At 39.0% G+C, this 15,422-nt stretch overlaps 1 protein-coding gene across 1 annotated transcript in view; it reads right to left on the minus strand.

Annotated features, from left to right (window-relative positions):
- Positions 1 to 3,892, minus strand: part of sema6bb (sema domain, transmembrane domain (TM), and cytoplasmic domain, (semaphorin) 6Bb) — a 154,122-nt gene extending 150,230 nt beyond the window's left edge. Inside the window, exon 1 of the mRNA XM_059340848.1 lies at positions 3,633 to 3,892. The gene's annotated coding sequence lies outside the window, so the exon portion shown is untranslated. The remainder of the gene's footprint in view (positions 1 to 3,632) is intronic.
- Between the last annotated feature and the right edge of the window lie 11,530 nt (positions 3,893 to 15,422).

Raw genomic sequence — 15,422 nt, forward strand, 5'->3', positions numbered from 1 at the left:
GGGCTACTACAGCAGTTTAATAATGGACATTCATAAAGATGGAGGACTCACAAGAGACAGATTAAGAATGATCGAAATCGAAGTAGCAGAGGCCAAGATATCCTGACCAGGGTTCCCACTCTTTTGTACAGATCATTTCCCAGGACTTTCCAGTACATTTTCAGAGATAGTCTGAACATTTTCCAGTAAAATAAGCTTGCAAACACGTCAACTATAGCAACTTAATCTTAACATGCTAACCAATTGGACATTATCCAACCTTCACAGACTTTCTTTTAAGTCAGACATAACCAGAAGACAACTGTTTTCACAGTTTGAGTCATATTTCTCATGAGTAATTGAACTACCATGTGCAAAATCAGTGGGGTGCCCCTTTAAGTGTAGGTGCAGGACAGCAAAATGGGCACAGTTTAGATCATAAGAAGCTGTTGAAGAAGGTGTTTTTGATGACATTCCTGCTCTCACCCACTCCATCTTTTATGTGATCCAGGTTTCTACAAATTATTTGCTATCGTATTTAGTGATTTTGAAGAGTCACCTGTGGTCTGTTCTTGTCTGGGAAAACAAGCTGTGTCTGACTAATCCTGACTTTTTATTTCTAAGCGGGAGCTGCCCGGGGCCCACAGGTGTCGTAACCCCAGCAGGGTGCAGCGGGGGAGGTGGGAAAGAGGGATTAAGTCATTGTGTAAAGGCACCTGTTATTTTAGCACATAGGGCGCAACACTTGCTCGGAGGCAAGGGGTGCAGAGCGGCTGTTGGCGTCAGAAACGAGGCACAAACAGGGCACCCATTCAACCGAGCCTGGACAGTGCTGAATCACACTTGTATAGGGCACAGACGGACTGACTCACACACTTGCACACACACACAAAGTCCGTACACGACAGGAAGGCAAACAGACACGATGTGATGAACAATGTGCCTTATGTTTCTCTCTGATAGACGTGGGCAAACTCTCACTCTGTCTTCCTCTCTTTTCTTAATGACCTGCACACACACACATACAAAACAATTCTTCAAACTAATTGGCGAGTCAGACTCCGCAGTAAAGACAGCGGGGATCTGTCAGGGGTATGTGTGTACGGTGGGATGTCGCAGATCTTCCCAAATTAACTAACTTTATAATAAATCACTGGGCACTGCTAGCCAAGGATTAGCCAAGCTTCAGTGAGCAGTTTGTTAAGCTGCGAGCAGAAGCACTGGGGACGGAGAAAACATCGCCAAAAACTGACATCAGCACTGGGACCTTGGAACGGTACAAACCCCCCGCCTGCTTTCCTGGGCACACATTTAGCCTTGTTATCTGAGTTCTCCATTGACACTAAATCCTTCTCCTTTATTAAGTTTTTACTTGCGACTATTGCTTTTTCTTTCCTGTTGGGCTTTCTCCACTAATCACTTTTAGTGTTCAGGACATCAGCTCTAACATCAGGTACAACGTTCCTTCGATTGCCTTCCTTATGTTTGCTTTACATGTCTGTGCAATCTTGCCCCCTACTGAGTCATTTCTTTTGGCAGAAGTACGGCTTCCTGCAGTCTGATTATTTATATAATGACTGAGAAAACATTAATCCCTTCTCCCCTGCCTGCAGAAAGAAATTCTCCTGTGAGCAAGCTGATTATAAAAGCCTTGGATATCATCAAAACTAAACTTTAATGACACTATTTGAGGGTTAAATCTTCACTAAGTGGTAATATTTCTGTAGTGGTTGCAGCAATATTAACAGTGCAGCAGCTCCAAGGTCTGCCTCTTGACAATTCTGGTTCTCAGCTCTCGTTCACAGCCATGTGCTGCACTTGGTTAGTATCATTTCTGGGGTAGATTTTCCCTCAAAACGTTCTAAAAATGACTCGAAGCACCGGCAAAATGATTCTATTCTCAACTCTTACAAAGTGTTTGTCCTTGAACAAATGAAACTAGATCCGGTGCAATGAGAAGATCAGAGATCGTTATCAGACAGGTATTTCCTCTGTTGTCTATTAATTCATTCCCTCTGATAGCGCTTCTCTTGTAATTACAGGTGGCATGATGGGCCTACAAGAGGATGTCAGCACATGAGAGAAGGGGGCACCACTCCTCCTCTGCTGTGCCGAAGAAGCTGCAAGACTCACACGATTAGACAATATCTAGTTTATGATCATCTCTCCCTTTCATGTTTCATCTTAACTTCTTTCCCTTTCACCACCTACTGCATCTGTCTTGTTTGTACTTTTATTTCTGTTAAGGAAAAAAAAAGAGTCTGGTGCAGCACATCACCCCCTGGTGTAGCATCTGAGCAGCAGGGAGGAAGGATCTCTGTGTAACCTGTGGCAGCACCCCTGAGTTTGGCTGTCAGAGTGGGTGACAGCAAAGAGGAAGGGGAATTAAAGAGGCTCTTGTCCTCCAAAGCTGATTGACACAGTGAGAGTGACAGAAAGGTTAGTGGAGGTGCTGGTATTCCCTTGGCTGTATCTACCTTCACACTGGACAAGGAGCACTGTCTCACTTTCTTTTGTGGCTTTCTCCTTCTGCTGTTCCCTCCTCTCTCTCACACACACACACACACACACACACACACACTAGGGTTCATTATAGGAATGCTCTGACCCTTTGGGACTTCACTTACTTCTCTGTCCCTCTTTTCCAGTCCACAAACCTCGCCGCTGGACAAAAGGCAGCTGAAAGAAAATTTGAATTTGAAATAGGGGCCACAACAAAAACATGCGGCTCCCAAATGGAGAAACTTTAGAAGACTCGGAGCCAGCTATTGAGAGGGAAGCGGTCTTTGCAACAACAACAAAAACACAAACAAAATGTGTTTCTGACACTATCAAGCCAACTAGCTCAATGTACTGTAAAGATAGCAGCTACTGCAGAGGAAGAGGGAGGGAGGGATGGCAGAGCCTGAAGGCAGGAGCAGTGGACACTCAGGGCCCAGCGGGTAGGACTGTAGAACATACACAACCTCTAGCTGATAACATTAGATTACACAAACAGAGAGAAAGGCACAAAGAGTGGGCACATTTTGACCAATCCTACGGTGAAGGTACATGCAATCTGCTGCCACAGTTCTGCAACTAAATGAGGTTTTCTAGTTAAAAATCAACTGTGATGTCAAAAAAAAGGGCAAAATCTCTCCTAACACAACAAGGCAAGAGCCACATTTATCAAATTAAACAGCTCACTGAGGAAAACTGCTTTAATTAAAGTGGCTGAGTGACACTGCCAGCACTATAGCTGTCACCACAACGTACAGTAACAAATGATCTTGGAGAATACACATACATAACTCTCAGGCAATTTCAATCACACGATGTGAGTCGTGTCAATAATCCAATCAATAGATGGATGGATGGTGAAGCGCCTCTTAGGCTCCGGACAGCTCAGAGCTGCTTGTTTTGTGCGTGGCTGCAAGCTACGCAGTATGAAATTGAGAATTATACAATGAAACCTACTGTGAAGGCAAGATGCGATGGATCACAGATCAGCTCGTCTTGAGCAACTCCCACAACTACATTCCTCCGTTAAATCAGAGGCGAAACAATTTAGCCAAAGCATCAAGCGCGACAGTCACAGCCTGTGCCCCCAGAGCGCAGCGCCACCACCACCACCCACCAAAAGACCTCCACTCCGGACAGCTCGGGTCACTTACCTCTGATTATCGTGGGGAAGGTGCCGCCAAGCAACGGCAGTGTGAGGCGATTGTGAGTCCCGCTGGATCCAAAAAAAATCCGAGTGATCAGAGGAGAGAGGAGGCTCGTTAGTGCGTTACCAGATCCTGTGTGGGGCTTTGTAAACTACTCCTCCCTGTCGCACCTGTCTCTGGCAAAAACTGATCCCGTACGCCGGCCTGACATCCCTAAGACAACTGTCTCAGGGGGTTGTGTGTCCGTGCCCCCCTGCTTGTTTCAACACACACACACACACGCACACACACATACACACACACATACACGCGCGCACACATACACACACGGCACCACCTGTCCCCGGTGCAAAACAGCCCACAAAGAGCTTCTATGTCGCGCAACGACACATGGCATTCCCCGTTAGTCTCTGCAGCAATACTCCCTCACAGACAGCCGTCCGAGATCTCCAAGTAATGTGGAAACGCTGGAAGCAGTGGCTGATGAAAAGAAGAACGCAATAATAACCCATCCAGCACACCACTGGCACCAAACCAGCTGCAGCGTTTGGAAATTACATCTGCCGCTCTCGTTGCTCGCCCAGTTGTGTTATCAATCTTCCGTCCCCACAATAGTTGGTCTATTTTGCCGCTGCGCACGACTGCTGCTCTGTCATTGCTGCGTCTTTTCCACCTCGGGTCTCACTGAAAGAAAAAGACTGTCCCTCTGTCCGCTCATGCGCCACACTTCCACGCAGAGCCGACCTCGGGATCCAGCGCAGGGCAAAGTCCCATTCATCGGTGTATCAAAACAGTTCCTGCTCCTTTGGGCTGCACTCATGGAGCGTTGGGGAGGTGGGAGGAGGACCACGGCGTTTGTCTTCTAGCGGCTGTGTGAGCTACAGCATCTCCAGCACTGCTCCCTGCTGTCATCCACAAGAGACTCCTGAAGCCTGTTAGTGCCAAAACCTGAAGCAGAATTATGCAGCCACTGGAATGGAATTGATTAATTGCTAATTGGGTTTAATTCTGCACCGTCAGATCCTTAAAAGAAACTCTTCCTGAAAGTGAGCTTTTGTGGAAGAAACTTGTTTACTGTCTGTCGACTTCATTTCATGGTTGCAAAATGAGAAGTCGGATTCGTCCTCCTCCTTCGTCATCCATTTAAACACGAGCTCACACCAGAGGCACATATAGCAGAGAGAGGGCACTGTTCATTGTAAACTTTATTCTAAGGAACAGCAGACGGTTGTGCAACTGTGCTTAACCTGAGGTTAAACCATAAGAATGATTCAAAGCTTCTTCCAGTTAAAATATTTTTTTAGTCATGTGTCCCACAAAGTGGGAAGGAGGTGAATCAAAATTAGTGATGGTTTCATTATGATCAAACAAAAGCAGTCTTATGTAAGATCGAAATATTTAATTTACTTTTTGTTTCTATGTTCAATTAAACACATAGTAGCTCATTAACAGTACACTCTAAACAAAAATGGTTCTAAGCACCCAAAGAACTCAGGCACCAGAATAAAGGCTGGCATTATAAGCAGACAATAAACTACAGATATGAGGGATCACAACAACCTGCTCTCATGGTGGAAAAAAAGGAATAGGGTGATGACAAAGTGGAAAGTACCGAAAGGAGGTGAATCACAATTAGCCTGAAGTGATGATTTCATTTTGATCACACAAAAGCAGTCTTGTGCAAACGCAAAACGTTTAATTCACATGTTGTTTCTCTGTTCAATTAAACACATAGGAGCTTGTTTAGAGTAATCTCTAAACAAAAAATGGTGCTAACAGAGCCGGCACCAGATTGAAAATGGGCGACGAAAACCACTGATATGTGGAATCACAACAATCTGCTCTCATAGTGGTGGGGAAAAACCCTATTAGTGCACTGGGTTGCATCTTTAAACGTGGTTAAAATTGTGAAAATGACCTGTTTATGTTCAATACCAAATCTATACGGTTAAGGTTAGGGGAAGAAATCAAGGTTTTGGTTAATCTAAAGAAAAATGACTTTATTGACCGCCCGACCACCCCACCCTCCTCCCCCTGCAGACTGTGGTGATGAGCCAGCTAAAGGATGCTGAAAATGTTTCATAATCACTGAAAAAACATCTGTGGTTCACAGAAAACAATGCCATATGATTCAGCATCCATATTTTATGGGAAACACTTTAAGAGCACTTTATTCTAATTACAATTCCTAAATGTCCATTTTACTGTAATTACATTCAATAGTATCTCAGTGAACTTAAAAACAGTTTTGCTGGCAGTTTCCATCCTTGAATTTAATGTCTTTTTGCATTTGAGTCTTCTCATTGAGCCCAAATTAACACAACAGAGGAATAATTTAGTCCCATTAAAATTAAATCTCAATAAGCCTCCAGCCAAGCGTAATTGTTGCTTTATCACACTTTGGGGTTTGTGTTTGAACGCTCCACATCCTCATGCTGACCCAAGACATGAATCCAAATGGCCTGTGGAGGACTTAACGTCAAAATGACCACATTGAAGAGCATTTAGAGCACCGTCAATGGATAATGCTGGTGCTGTGTTAAAGGTGTTAAAACCTACTGGACCTTGCCATTAAATTGCCAGCAGCCAAAGCCACTTCTAAGCTTTGATTTATGAATAATTAATTTACTGAAATAATGACTTCTATAGGCTTGAGGGCTCATGTGTACAGCTCACTCTTCCCCCCTTCTTATTAAAGCTACTGGCAGCAATCTGACAGTCTTTTTGATACAATCTGCTAATCAGCGGCACCAAATCAGAATATGACTCATGAAAAAATATGAAAAACAGTCCCCCTGCCATCATTAAATATGATTTCTTTTTTTATTTAATCCAAAAAACAAATGAATGAATAAGATATTATGATTGCATGTGCATTATATAAGTAAATATTTCATGATAATCTGGTGTTTATTTTAAAAGAAACGCCATAAAAACGCTCTAAAAAGCTTCCATTCGGCACGCTGTGGCTATTGTTATAGAAGTTCCTTTGTGGAGTTTATAATAAGGCCTACTGTTGTCTGACATTGATATTATTGTAGGACATTGTTTTGGTTTGCTTGCTATTTGCTGTTTTGTTTTCTGTCTTATCTTCATTTACACAGCTAAAATGCCTGCACCAGCACTGTAATACTTATTAACATTATTCATCCTGCTTACGTTATCATCCCGTGCTGCTGTGACTTTGTAGCATCCGCAATTAAAACTTAAAAAGAAAGTTCCCTTTGTCCAGAGGAGAAGTCTTTGTTCAGGCCAACTGTAGCTACAACAGAGAAAAGTAGTTTCACTAACAGGAATAAAGATGAGTTGTGGAAACCAAGGTGTTCTGTCTTTTCAGAACATGGCAGTGCATCATTACAGCTCTGTAGTATGAAGGTCTAGGTGGAAGGAAGGTTCTTAACCCATAAGAACCCATGGTGACATGTATCAAACACTTTTAATCTTCTAGAATCTTCCATATTCAGCTTTATGCTTCACCTTAACTCATTAAATCCCTAAGTGACGTAAACTGTGTGACTGGAAACAGAAATGTAAAAGTAGCTAATTTTAAAAAGCTTATTTTTTGTTACTAGGCTACACTCAAAAAAATGATTCAAGCCCTTCTTAGATGTGACACATTAATGTATTGTTTATCCAATTAAAATATATCAATTAAAATCAAATCAAAAGTAGTTTAAGAAGTGTAACCTAAAATGTATTAATTTACTCCCCTGTCCTTCCCTTCAACCCAAAAAGAATGAGTTTCAGTTTTCCAATTCTATGTTTTTAGGAAGAACGAACACAATTTCTTTATTTTAGCTCTCCTTGACATAAATGAGTTGACGTAACTTAATTTAAATACAATACATACATGTTTTTAATTTGAGTTTGACCAAATGTAAAAAAAAAAAGTGAGCTACATTAACTCAAATACATTATATTGCATCGATGCACTTGTTTTGAGTTTGGGCTACATATATTTGTTGGATGGAAATTCTGCCCACAATTTAATTGAGTTCATCCAATGAGTTATTTTTTTGAGTGTAAGTTTAAACCCATTTAACAATTCTAATCCGTTAATATACGTTACATGCTGTGTTGCATTTAACTTGTTCTGATCACATTTCCTGAACAAATTAAAGTCACAATTTTGATATATGTTGTGGAGATGCAAAAGAAAAAGGCAAATTTGTGTCTCTGTACGCAGAAAATGTGTCTAGTTTTTTTCTATTTTAAAATAAAATAAAAAACATTAACATAAATACCATAAACGCCCATTGTAACATATATATGTCACATCAAAGATATTTGACATTTAAGGGTAGTATTTTTTTAAAAACATCAGAAATGTGTTCTATGTGGTCCACACAGAACACATCCTTTAAGGATAACTGGCTCTGGGTTCTTATGGGTTAACTAACAAAAACACAACAATTCTTACACTGCAAAAAAAGAATTGTTGGGTGAACTCAAAATTGCAAGGCAACCAACTTCGATAAAATTTTAAGTTGGACAATTAAACTAAATATTTTAAGTTTTGTTTTTGAGTTTGCTCAACTCTGAATTCTGATATTTGTCATTTTTATGTCAGCAACAACAGCCACAATGAAACTTCAAGGACAGTGGCAACTAGGAAAGTTGGCTTTCCGCATTTCACAACAAATAAATAAGAGTTAGCAGAACTATTGTCCCTTGTTTTGAACCCCAACGTAAAGATATACACGACCGGTCAAAAGTTTTAGAACACCCCAATTTTTCCAGTTTTTTATTGAAATTCAAGCAGTTCAAGTCAAATGAACAGCTTGAAAGGGTACAAAGGTAAGTGGTGAACTGCCAGAGGTAAATAAAAAAAGGTAAGGTTAACCAAAACTGGAAAATAATGTACATTTCAGAATTATACAAGAAGGCCTTTTTCAGGGAACAAGAAATGGGTTAACAACTTAACTCTATGGAGTCTCGGGCTATTTTGTCCATTTTTGAATTCTTTTCATGTCTTTGTAAGTCATTTTGTGTCTTTTTTGGTCATTTTGTGTCTTTTTTAAGTCATTTTGTGTCTTTTGGTGTCTTTTTTTGTCATTTTGTGTCTTTTTTTGGTCATTTTGTGTCTTTTTTTAGTCCTTTAGTCCAACACAAAATGTGATTTTGAATCTTTTTTTTACTTTCAAAACACTATCATGCTCAATAAAGAATTTTAAATGTTGCAAATGTGCATTCATTTCAGAGTACACTGAGACATTAAACTACATCATTTTCAATTAAATTCTGGAAAAGTTGGTGTGTTCTAAAACTTTTGACTAGTAGTGTAAGTAACAACAACTCACCAACTTGTTTTGAGCAGACAACTGGCTTGCTTTGTTGTGCTAACTTACATTATTTCCCTAAATATCAATAATTTATATTTCCAAGTTTTACCAACTTAAATCATTGTTTCAGGCCAAAACATCCAAGTTTGCTTTTTTGCAGTGTAGTTTCAGGTGATTATACACTTACAAATACATCACTTTGAGGCTATCTTGTTTTTGGATCACACCAGGAACCAAATCAGGCCAGAAGCATGAAGTTCTCTGCTCCCCACCACTCTACTTCTAGCGCTCTTCCTCAGACCACACCTATCTTTAAACTTGGCCTTCATTTTCAGACAGGCATGTAAATAGCACTCAAAAACTATTCTGTGGTAGGTCCTGCTAAAGTAGGTCTCAAGGAACATATTTTTCCACACACACAAGGTGAAAAACAACAGTGGTAGAAGAAGTATTCAGATCCCTTACTGAAGTAAAAGTACCAGTATCACACTGCAGAATGACTCCACAAGTAAAAGTCCTGCATTCAAAAGTTACTTCGGTAAAAGTACAAAAGTATCAGCATCAAAATGTACTTAAAGTATCAAAAGTAAAAGTACTCATTATGCAGAATGGACCACCTCAGATCAATATATATTTTCTAAATATATTATTGTACTTTTATTTTTGATGCATTTATGTAAGCAGCATTTTACTGTTGTCCAGTCAGAGCTCATTTTAACTACTTAATGTACTGTAAGGTGGTTTAATTTATACAAATGTGTAATCATTTCAAATTGATCATGTTATTCATGTTAAATCTTCATATGAAAAACAACTAAAGCCGACAACTAAATTATAGTGAAGTAGAAGTATAAAGTTACATTATGTGTTATTACAAGTTTGAGGTACTTGTACTTTACTTAACCCTTTATCAGGCAAATAACTATATTTGGTAACTTCAGGTAATATTTCAAGTTGCAAATTTACTAGATTTAAAGTGGCAAATCTACAAGAAAAAAAGTCGCAGATTTAGGAGAATTAAAGTGGCAAATCTGCGCGGATAAGTCGCAGATCTACGAGAAAAAAGTGGGAAAAAAGCAACTTTTTTCTCCCAGATTCACCACTTTAAATCTCATAAATCTATGCATTTTTTTCTCGTAGATTTGCCACTTCAATCTCGTAAACTTTTTTCTCAAAATATTATTTTCGTATGTTTTTTTTTTACACATTCTGGCTGTATTTAATATCCTCTAATATTCTCTAGGGTTGAAATTTGGAATTTGCAAGTATTTCAATGAGTGCCCTATTAAGGGTTAAGTAAAGTACAAGTACCTCAAAATAAATGCACTTTCTACATACTGCTACACACGACCACAAGTGACAGTTATGAAATAAATGACATAAAATAGGTAAATTCAGTCAACAGGTGCACAAGAAAGAGAGTTACCAAGTCAGTTACTAGTCCAGTACATTACATTAAGACATACATGCATTAATACAGCCACATCTATCTCTTGTTTGCTAATGTCAGCTATTAGCTACTCCTCATACCTGACCAAAGATGTATCAGCAAAACCAAAATTGTATAAAATTGAACAAGGATGTTTTTTATTGCTTTTGAATTCAGCTTTTCATTTCTAAGAAGAGGAGTGTGTTATTTCTTCTACCAGAGGTTAGGCTACATATCTTTTATATTTGAGTACAATTGCGAGACCTTGTTCTTTGAGTAGTTCCATGTTATTTTATCCTTTCACTCCAGAATAAACTTTTTTTCTTACTTCAGTTATTTGAGGTATTGCTGCAGCTTCAGATTTAATCCCCTTCTATGTTTTTAAGTCGTTAAAAGCCGTGCCTCAACCTGGGACATTAAAATTATGCTATGTTAACTAACTAACTACATGTTAACAAATCAGTGGTTCTGCATTAGAGCTTCAAGTGTCTGTAATCAGTATTTTTAGGCTACTTGTATGTGAAAAGGGATCAGTAAACAGTGATAAACCCACAGACACAGAAATCTATCAGCTGACTCTGCCCCAGCTTTGTAGTCTTTCAGCTTTTCAGCTCATTGTTTCTTTTTTCCGGCCTATAACTTTACAGTTTTGGGTTTGTTTTGTTAGTATTAGTTGCAGCAGGAAGCTATTTTCAGCACAAAAAGCTCTAAAAACCCACTGTAGACAACTTGCACCTCATCAAACGGTTGACAGACACAGTTAGCAACTAGCTGGTGACTAAGTTTAGCATCGATCCATTTTCCTCCGCTTATCCAGGGCCGGGCCGCGGGGGCAGCAGGTTAAGCAGGGCATTCCAGACGTCCCTCTCCCCAGCCACAACGTCCAGCTCCTCCTGGGGGCCCCGAGGCGTTCCCAGGCCCCGGGGCCTCCTACCAGTTGGACGTGCCCGGAACTCCTCTATCGGGAGGCGCTCGGGAGGATCCTTACTAGATGCCCAAACCACCTCAGCTGGCTCCTTTCGACGCGAAGGAGCAGCGACTCTACTCCGAGCTCCCTCCGGATGTCTGAGCTCCTCCCCCTATCTCTAAGGCTGAGCCCAGCCACCCTACGGAGGAAGCTCATTTCAGCTGTTTGTATCTGTGATCTTGTTCTTTCGGTCACTACCCAAAGCTCATGATCATAGCTGAGGGTTGGAACATAGATGGAGCGGTAAATCGAGAGCTTTGCCTTCTGGCTCAGCTCCTTCTTCACCACGGAACCTGGTCTCACAGAAATCTGTGAAATAGCCACGGATTTCGCTTAACTCAAAATCCGTGGAATAGCCACGGAATCGTTCAAATTTCCGTGAAACTGACACGGATTTCGCTACAATGCAAGTTAATGACAGTCATATCCTGTGGCTATTGGTTTGTTCCAAGTCACGTGACTTTCAAGGTCCCAGCGGTCAGAACAAAAAACATGGCCGACAGTTCTCTCATTTTTAGTGAAAAATCAATATTTTGACTTAGTTTCTGCATAAAAATGGATTTTGATCACATTTCTAGCGAGAAATATATGTTTTATTTTCTAAATATTCACTCAGTGAATGTACATAATCACTTTGTATGTTGGAATAGCCACGGGATATGACTGTCATTAAATTGCATTGTAGCGAAATCCGTGTCAGTTTCACGGAAATTTGAGCGATTCCGTGGCTATTCCACGGATTTTGAGTTAAGCGAAATCCGTGGCTATTTCACGGATTCCTGTGAGACCAGGTTGCCACCACGACGGTCCGGTACAACGCCCGCATTACTGCTGACGCTGCACCAAACCGCCTGTCCATCTCACGCTCTGTTCTACCCTCACTCGTGAACAAGACCCCGAGATACTTGAACTCATTCAAGGAGGAGGAGTTAAGATTAGCATTTAGGTGCTAAATGGACACATTTTATATCATTAGCTAGCAAAGACCAAAAACAGACCTAAAAGGAGAGTGACTCTAATGAATGCTATCTTGCTCATTTTCTGCCTGATTTGTACTTTTTTACATGCTTCTACTGTATTGCAGCTTTTCTTGAATCTGTCACAGGAGAAATGCTGGAAGGGAGAAGGGACTTTCACAACAGCTCATTTGTAACTACTGCTGACAGAACTCTATTATTATATTAAACAGCTCTCCAAAAGTTGTTTTTTTTTTTAATCCCCAGATTAGCTTTATTATTCTGTTTCCAGCTACTTTGAATAGAAATGATTCAGGACACAGAAACTTTGAGCCATGTTCAACAAAAGAATTTACACCATGCCATCTCCTGTCAAAGTGTTTGTGAGCTGACAATAAATAAATATTTGTTTTGTTCAACTGCTTCCTTTCATCCCACTCGGTGTGTCAGTGCAGGCAAGCAATAGTAGACCTGAGCCAGATAAAAGGGAGAAGCGCTGCGATGAGAAATCGAGAAAGCTTAAGAAAAAAACAAAAGAACTCCAACCTTTGATGGAGAATGCACTTTTTAATCTTTCAACAACACGGGGAAAAGGGGCAGCACAGGCGCCCTACCCCCTACGGCACAGTGAGGAAGCAGGAGAGGAGGATGGCGTGTGTCTTTGTGTCGGTAGCATTAAGATGAACTCTTCACAGCGAGAGCTTCTGTCGGCTAACTTCCAATTCAGCAGAAATATGACTGCAAAATAAAGATGCCTCAGTCTCCAGTGTGACCGTTTTCCATCGCACCAAAGTAATCACATGGTTCACCAAGCTGCGAACAAAGACACACAGACGGCGTGCAGGGTTCATGTGATCAGACGCAGTGACTTCACAGGCTCAGCAGTCACTCTGACGACTCAACTGAGCCAATGGAGCTCAGTCATTTAATAAGCCGTTTAATAAGCAGCACATCGCTTGCTTCAAGACGATGATAAATTCATACTAATAAAACCTTTTAAATGTCTGAAAAACTGAACGAATCAATTTGGAACATCATTATCACGGCCAGTAATGGAAGAAGTACTCAGATCATTTGCTAAAGTAAAAGCAGCAATATACAGTGTAAAGTAAAGATAGAAGATGAATTACAAGAGTAAATCTTACTAGCATCAAACTACCAACCAACCAACCAAAAACTATACATTACCAACCAAAAGTGTATGCTAAATACTGGCCTGCAAATCATCTGATGTCAAAGTCATGTCAGAGAAGAGATGAGGAGTTTTGTTTTGAAACAATTTTTTTTTTTTATTAACGAAGAAACAAAGAAAAGAACAGTGGATTACTTATTAGGAGCCACAATATGAAAACAAAACACTAAAACACAATTCTAGACAACAAAGACTCAGAAACATATTTATAAATTAGACAATGTACACACAAATAACATACAAAGAATAATATAAAGGATAACCACAACAACAAAAAATGAAAACAACGATACACCAGTAAAAAGCCACATGGCGAAAACAGACAGACGACCAAAAAAAAAAAAAAAAAACACAACAACATAAATTTAGCCCAAACAGAAATATAGAGAGACTGGTAATATTCACAGATTCCAGGATAAAAAGACAATCATATGAAACGTTAATTAAATTCAAAGTAACCCTTGGACCACAGCAATAGCTTTAGACCAATTGATTATGGTTTCAGGTCTAGCATTGTTAATCCTGGCTGTTGACCTCTCAAGAAGACAGACATCAAAAAACAATAAAAGCCAACAAACAACAAAATTTTGAACTGAGCCATGTTGCTTTTGAAAAAGCTCACTCTTCAGAATGAAACCGATCACTGAATATGTCAGAATAACATATATTATAGTATTGAATTATAATTATAGATGCATTCATGTGTCGGTTTATGTTGCAACCAGTAACTGTTAAATACTTATTTATTATATATAAACTGGCGGGTAGTGTAACCTAAAAAAAATAATATAATTCATTAGTTTATTTGATACCATTTATTACTAATTTCATCAATGAAGTAACAAAAGCTTTAAATATGTGTAAAACTAAATAGTATACAAAGCACAGGTTTGCCTCCAAAATGTAATAAAGCAAGAGTACTATTAGAGATGGGCAGTTCAATTAAATTATTTAAATTACATATTAAATTACTTTAAATGTTTACAATACAATATTTAATGTCATTTTATTTATTGTTTTTCACATTTTTATCACTCGGTTTTTACTGTAGGAAAAAAAACCTGTACAACAATTAGCCTATTCCGAGCCTTTGACTGAGTGCATGTGAATCACCTCAAAACTGTAATAAATTATTCTCTAGTCATTTAATTTTACTTAATATATTTGGTAAAATGTATTAAATATAAATGCGTCCTTGATTTTGAGGCAGTTGTTTAAGTAACTTTAATATAAAAATGTTTGAAATGGAATCTACTTATTCTGATCACATTAAATATAATCTTTTTGTGTTTGTAATTCTAAATCAAGAGAATTTTGAATGAATCCAACACAATAGAATTAGTCCGTTTTTAATTGACAGGCACTTCCTGTTCAGTTGTTATTAACTCAACTTGTAACGTAATTAGATTTAATTAATAATATCGCGTGCAATCTGTTGCCTCAATTTTATTGAGCAGCTATTGTTTATTACATTCCACCTCTGCCATCAATGCAAGGACAAACATTAAAAATAAATTTTGATCTGACAGAATCTAACGCAACATTTAAACAAAAAACAGTTAAATAGTATTGTGTCGAAGAAATTATAGTAGTTGAATTACTTGACCAAGGTACTATGTTTTCTTCTCTAAATTGTATAGCTTTAACTTGTAGTGGGGTCGTTTAAGGCTCAGTCATTTCAAATTGGTGTTAAAGTTTGGTTTTCACTTCCAAGTTGTAGTTTAGGGTCTATAGAAAAATTTGAGTCCGAGTGTCAAAAACACAGATAAAAAAATGGCCTCTAGGGGGCACCGTAAAATATGTAAATTGCTATAACTTTTGATTAGATAATCCAATTTTAACATATGAGGTATGTATGGATTCAGAATTAAAAGGAGAAACTGGTATGTAAGCATTTGGTGACCAGATTAAAAATAAATACACTTTTAGCCCAATATATTAAATGGACAGAAGCAAAATTATGCTTTTTT

Source organism: Centropristis striata, chromosome 9 (genome assembly GCF_030273125.1).
Source record: "Centropristis striata isolate RG_2023a ecotype Rhode Island chromosome 9, C.striata_1.0, whole genome shotgun sequence".
Lineage (NCBI taxonomy): Eukaryota > Metazoa > Chordata > Actinopteri > Perciformes > Serranidae > Centropristis > Centropristis striata.